General features: G+C 29.7%; 1 pseudogene; it reads right to left on the bottom strand.

Annotated features, from left to right (window-relative positions):
• Positions 1-2,293: 2,293 nt before the first annotated feature.
• LOC149241866 (homeobox-leucine zipper protein HAT2 pseudogene) lies at positions 2,294-3,243 on the bottom strand (annotated as a pseudogene).
• Between the last annotated feature and the right edge of the window lie 4,347 nt (positions 3,244-7,590).

Here is a 7,590-nt window from a genome sequence, read left to right as displayed (position 1 = left end):
CCAGTCTTGCAAAAATGAACCAAACCACAAGACCCGGTGGTATATGAATCATCCACCAAACCCTTTGGCGAACCTGAACCCTCCGATGTAGGAAATGCATCTCCATCGTCCATTCAAGCGGGAGAGTCTGGCGCGAAAACCCACAGCGGGTCAACCGAGAATCACATGGCTTCACATGGATTTATGCCACCTGGCGAAAAGGTTGGTGAGATGGGTTAAGTCTCCGTCCACCACCTGGCCGGAGCTGGTTAAGTGTATAAGCCGGTGATGTTCCGACCCGGAACTTAACATTAAACATCCAAAGTTATAACAATAAACCTTATAGAACTATGTTAGGTGAGTAATATGTGCATAGTGAGTAATATGTGCATGATTAAGGTTTGGATATATCGTAGAGTGCATAATCTTGTTACAATGCCGTGAATACTTATGTCCTTAGTTGAATAGAGGGATGGGTTAAAGTAAATAACCCATTTTCTTTTTTTTTTCTTTATTTTTATATATATATTCTCGATGGGATCGTGACAGTACGAGAAGCATTGGCTGTACGTAGCATTGGCTTTACGTTGAAATCTGATGAATATGAATTAGCATTGCTGTAAATATCAGAAACCCCTTTGTTTCTCATAATCAGTGTACCCAAACGGAAGCCTAAATAGTAAAAGGTTTAAAGGAAATAACTAGTTTTATTTTATTATTTCGAGAGATGTGAAAGGAATTTTTAGTTAATTTTATATATAAAATGTAGGAAAATATATTTTAACTATATATTAAATTTGATTAATCTAAATATTTTGAATTTTATAATGTTTTAAAAAAAATAATAACAATAAATTGAAATTTATTTTTATATTTTTTTCAAAATAACAATAAAATTACCATTCTTAAAAAAAAATCTTTAATTTGTCAAACCATTTTATAATAAATATATTCCGATAACACTTTTCCTACCCGTTCATGTTATCAAATCCGCGTGAATGGATCTATTATTAAACTAATTAATCAGTATGGTTGTCAGAGAGAACGACTATTTTTACTATGAGATGAGAAGTTATATGCTCTATTTTAGTAAAAATGATAATAATTTAAAGTAATCATTTAACATTTTTAGATCTACAATGATAAGCTGAAACAGAGTACATAAAAACAAGAAGTAACAGAAAGAGATATGATCATATAAACATTTTTTATTTTATAAAAGAACAATAAGAGAATGTTTATTTGATAGGCTCATAATAAATTAACAGGCAGTTAAAAATTGAATAAATTAACAAAGACTTATAAATTAACAAAGAGTGTCTCCGCGAATTCTTAATGATTAAATTATCACATAATTGTTTGTCACATGGTCGATGTGGTGGCTGTTAAAGAGTGTTTCATGAGGGAGCGAATCACTACTTGGAAGGTCCAATGGAAGCCCATCGTATTCTCCTCCTTTGCTATTACTCTATTTTAATTGGAAGTTTTAGTATTGTGGTTTCGGATTATTTTTTGATTTATTTTTAATGATCGTCATTGCTGGATATTGTTATTAGGACCGTGAAAAAGGTTATTTGTATCTACATTATAGATTCTTCGAATATCTTGTTAAAGAGTGTCTCTACTTCATGAGGGAGCAGCAGATCACAACGTGGAATGTTTATTAGAAATTTATCTTATTCAAATGCCTAATTCATAGGTTATTTTTGGTTTTTTTATTATTATTTTAATTTAAGTAATTTACTAGGTAGAATACTAGAAGTTTTTTGGTTGACCCTCATGTGTAAGATGTCTTTGCTCAAAGTTATGTCAGACAACATAAAAATAAAAAATTAGAAATGTAAATAATATTTATGTTAGTCTCTCCAATAAATAAAAATAATGAAAATAGAAACAAATAATGTCGGTTTGAAACAACATATAGATAAAAACTACAATATAATTGGCTCATGGGTTTAAATAAAAAATTACAATACAATTATCTTATGCTTTTAATAGTTCTTTTATCATATTGGTTGAATTTGAATGGATCATAAATTTAACTTCAACCAATTTTTTTTTACTACATTAAAGTTTCAAATTAAGTAAAATTTTAAACACCTTTACTCTTTACTAAAGTAACTACCATCTCTTAAATCAAAGTAAGAAATTTAATTCAACACAAAGAATCACAATTTATTCCACACAAAAAAATTTCACAAACTGAACTTTAGAAAAAAAACATAAAAAATGTTTAACAATGTATACGATGTCCAGCCCTTCATCGAAAGCAACTCTCATGATTACGGGACCATTCATGGTCGGAAAGCGCTTCCTAAGACCAAGATTTCGCCAAATCCAAGTCGCTGCTATTGTTAGCTACTGAAACTCTTTCACAGGAGGGGCACATCCTAAGGGTTGACGCGGACCTCAGAGGTGGCGATGACATTTGGAGAGCTTTCAGTTTTTCCAGCTCCATGTGAAGTTTTCTGTTCTCCTCTGCAAGTGCCTCATTATATCTCTTCATAACCTCGCAGTCCACTTCGATTTGCTTCAGCTTTGTCCTATAAACAAATTCATAACATCTTAATTAACCTATAACAGAAATCGACTGTCAACACAATAGGATCCATCGGATCAAAACTTTTCCCAATAATAAAATTGCTGGAATTTCAAGTTCCAAGTCACTCTTCAAGATTACAGGACAAATTCTGTACATGTGGATTCCAAAGAGATAATTTCCAATATTATAACGTCTACATGCAAAATACGATGAATGAATAAAGGACACTAGCTAACCTTGTTGAATGAATAAAGGACACTAGCTAACCTTGCTCGTCTGTTCTGGAACCACACTTCAACTTGTCGAGGACTGAGATTCAACTGTAACGCCAACTCTTGTTTTTGCTTCTGCGGAAGAAGAAGAAGTTACAACAGACGAAATGATGACGAAACACAAATGATAAATAAATGAAGTTAATAGAAACTTACAGGTTCAGGTGCCCTGTTCTTTTGGAAGCTTTCTTCCAGAAGAGCACACTGCTCTCTGGACAGTCTAAGCTTCTTTCTGGAAGAGCCCTCTTCTTCCACATCGTTGAGTACCCTCGACCAAACTCTGTCATTCTCCAACTCCTCGCCATAGCCCCGTTTTCGCTTGATCTCGGTATACCCGTTCTCGGTGTTGGCGGCGTTGGAATCCACGGTGCTGCTGTTGGACGACGACACATTGATGGCCCCTGCATCTTCGTTGTAAAAATAGGACGCCGGGAATTTGTTGGCATCAGATCACCATGTCACAGCTACTGGACGGATCAGAACCTTGGCTTCTCCCGCTGATCCCTCGCCATCAACACCAATGGATTCTGCACATTACGATTACCCTTATTATTATTCAAAAATACCATTAAAACAACAGACATATCAATCAAAACACCATTAAAATAAAATTCAATCTGTTGTTAAAGATTAGTTTTAACATGTGTTAAAGAGGGCAAGAACATACCAATCGATGGTGAGGTCTTCTCCCAGGGCAGAGTGCCGCAGTCCGAGTCAGGAGCTGAGGGAAACAGATGTAACTGCAGCGGAGGCCCACTCACATTTCTTTGCGAAACGTACATCTCATCAGTGATTGTCCCATCACCGATACCCAAACCTAAAGAAAGGCCTGCACTGCAATCCTGATCCATACCCCTTTCTTTCGGCTAAGGTTCGATAGAGTGAGAATGATTGATGAAGGTGTAAAATAGAAAGGGGATATATAGAAGGAGAGAATGGCGATAGATCCAGAGTCTGGCCTGACCCCTCAATCTTTAACAATAATTATAATTGACTGTCAAAACGATAAAAGGTTCACCGTCAAACACAATGTCGTTGGTCCTTGACAATTTATGGTGTCGACAGCCTGACATCGCATCTCTTTGACCCGTTTAGTTGGCCAACGAAGAGAGAGTATACATTATTATTTGAAAAAAACGCATGGCTGTGGCAAATCGTCTAGTGACAACAAAGTTTATATCACATCATTTTTCGAATTTTTCACAACTTCTCTAATTCCCCACACCAACGCCTATGAAGTTCACGAGGTGAGATAATAATGTAGATTTAAATTAAATATCCAGTTTTTGAAACAAAGGAATTTCTTGTTCAAAATGGAGGAAGAGCCGATAAATTTATTCAATAAAATAAACTTTAGTTTTAAAATATATAGTAATATTATAAAATTTGATATTTTATTAATTTATATTTTTTAAACTATTTGAAAAGTTCCGACAGTAAGGAAATATGTTAACAGTCTAAGACTTAGATGCATTTGGCTTGAGTGAAAGTTTGACCCATTACCAATCACCACCTGATTATTAGTTTTCCTTCAATAAGGGTGATGAGTCAACCTTGGTTTTCTTTGAATAAAGGTGATGAGTCAAGCTTCAATGCTAGTTTCACTTATGATAGGTTTTCCCACCCTCTATTAAAAAAAAAAATTATTATAATTTCAAATAAAATTAATGTTTAGCTATGATTATGTTTTAAAAAAAAAGTGTTGATCAAAATTTATAATGTATTTATAAGTTACTATTTTATCACAATTTGAAATTAAGATTAAGTTAATTTTCTACTTTATATTAATTTAATTCAAAAAAATTAATTTTTTAAATTAGTATTAATTTTTTATTGTAATATTTCAATGCTATATTATCTTTTGATTTTTTATTGTACTATATTTTATTTCTAGATTTATATTAATAATATTTTTAATATTATTAATATGTTACAGAGTGATTTTTCTATTGAATTTTTAATGATTTAGTTAAGATATTGTATCTTCATGCCAACCCAATTTGAGGCATCAGGGGTTTTGATTTGAGTTTGAGGCACCCAACTTTTCATGCTGTTTTTGTACATTACATACTTAGTCATAGTCATGTTTTTAATCTAGCATTTCCTTTAATTTTAAAATTATATAAGTTATAAAAAGCTTTTCAATTTGTTTGATATTTCTCAAAAAAATCTTTAGAGATGTTGCATCCCCAAATTTCATAAATATATAAAATAATTACAATGATGAATTGCAAAGAAAATTTTCCTTTTATTCCACAGTCAATAGTTTACATAATTCCAATTTTCTCCAATGTTGAAAGAAAATTTTTCCATTTATTTATCCATATTTTATTGTAGTTCATATTAATTTTATGTTGTACATTAACTTTTAGATATTTTTACTAGGTTACTTCCATTATCATTTACAAAGTGAATATTAACTTTATGGATTTTTTAATTTTAACATTTATTACCAATAAAAAAATCATACTTATAGTAAAAGGCCATATTTAGAATTCTTATTTTTGGGCATGAATCATGGACACATTTCTCCATAATAACAATATATCATCTCAAAAAAGGAGAGGAATTATGACTACCTAATTAAATTTATGCAAGAATAAAATCATCGTCCACACAACCCTCTAACTTCTATATATATATATATGCTAAAAAGAGTTATAGATGAGGAAAAAAATTGCATGAATCCAATATTAAAACGAATATCTTCCAACCCATAATAACAATATATTATGTGAAGAAAGGAGAGCAATTATGACTACTTAGTTAAATTTATGCAAGAATAAAATCATCGTCCACACAACCCTCTAACTTCTAGATATATATGCTAAAAAGAGTTATAGATGAGGAAAGACTTTGCTTGCATCCAATATTAAAATGAATATCTTCCAACTATTGCTCTTTACTTTTTATCTTAAGAACCACAATCTCATATAGCCTTATTATTACAATTCTTTAAAAATTAATAAACAAATTCTCTTTATTATTACATTATTTTTGTACAATCATACTAAATTACTTAAAATAAAGTAATCATATATAAATTTAATTTAATTATATTAATATTATAAAATATTATAAATTAGAATTTAATTTATTTTTTTATATATAATAAATATTATATATATATATATATATATATATATATATATATATATATATATATATATATATATATATATATATGCCTAACATTTAAATCAAATGTTCGCATTATAAGATTCGTTGAAATCCTCATCAATAAGCATGAGAAATCATCATTGAGTCACCTTTCTATTTTTTTAGTCATCCTCAAACATCAAAATCCATCCTCATATTGGGATTATAAAAAATAATTAAATTAAAAATTTATTTCCTCATTCAAAGATTGGTTAATTTCCTTACAAACAAGGATAATAAACTACCATTGGGTTAACTTTTTGTTATTCTCCCATGTTAACATAATTAAATGTATTATCCATCATCCCTTAATCATTTACTAATTCTCATCAAAAGGCATGAGAAATCATCATTGAGTCACCTTTTTTATTTTTTTAGCCATGGTCAAACATCAAAATCCATTCCCATATTGGGATTATGGAGAATAATTAAATTAGAATTGAATTTCCTCATTGAAAAATGTGTTAATTTCTTTACAAATAAGGATAATAGACTACCATTGGGTTAACTTTTTGTTATTCTCCCATGTTAACATAATTAAATGTATTACTCATCATCCCTTAACCATTTATTAATCCTCATCAATAGGCATGAGAAATCATCATTGAGTCGCCTTTTTATTTTTTTAGCCATGGTCAAACATCAAAATACATCCCCATATTAGGATTATGGGGAATAATTAAATTAGAATTGAATTTCTTCATTCAAAGATTTGTTAATTTCTTTACAAATAAGGATAATAGATCACCATTGGGTTAACTTTTTGTTATTCTCTCATGTTAACATAATTAAATGTATTACCCATCAACCTTTAATCATTTACTAATCCTCATCGATAAAGATAATAAATAGAAATGATATTTGGTTATATATATAATTGATTTTTAATATCAATAAATTTATGTCCAATTACTTTTTCTTGCTGTATTTTGTTCCTTTATAATATATATATATATATATATGTTTTATTTCTTTATTATGAATTATTTTGTATTATAATTATTTCAAATAAAGTATTTATATAAATTAAATGATTGATAAACATCTAAAGAAACCAAAATACTCATTTTATAATATATTTCACATTATATAAATTTTAAAAATCCTAAAAATTAATTATATATTTTTTAAATTATATATATAAAATAAGATATTGAGATTATCTCCACTTTCACATGGAGAGTTAAATTGCAAATGGACTTTGTTAGAATATCATGGACCAATAACATGCCTTACTAATACTACATGCCCAAAATACCATAACTCATGTTCATAGAGCACATGTTCATGTGACAATTTTTTAATTAATCAATTAAATTAAAAGGAAAGAAAGGACATAACTAAATTTTATATAAATCTCAACTTTTCATTTTTTTTTCCTTTACCTAGAAGAATCAACAACTAGGTCATTTCCATACTTGTACATGTTCATACAACATATTTCCTTTTAATTAATCAATTTAATCGAAATTGAAAAAACCATATAAGTATAATTTCTTTTGTTTATTTATTTACTTTATCTAGAGGAATCAACAATTGGGCTAGTCTCATATTCGCATCACCGCATGCATGGGTAGATGGTGAGTCTCATACTCTCATCACCACATGGGTGGGTCGATTCAAACATTTACTAGTATA

This window comes from Pinus tabuliformis, chromosome 8, assembly GCF_031772625.1.
Source record: "Pinus tabuliformis cultivar Carrire ecotype Pingquan chromosome 8, CPIR1, whole genome shotgun sequence".
Taxonomy (NCBI): domain Eukaryota; kingdom Viridiplantae; phylum Streptophyta; class Pinopsida; order Pinales; family Pinaceae; genus Pinus; species Pinus tabuliformis.
Note: the sequence above shows the minus strand (reverse complement) of the source record. Positions and strands in the feature narration are given on the sequence as shown.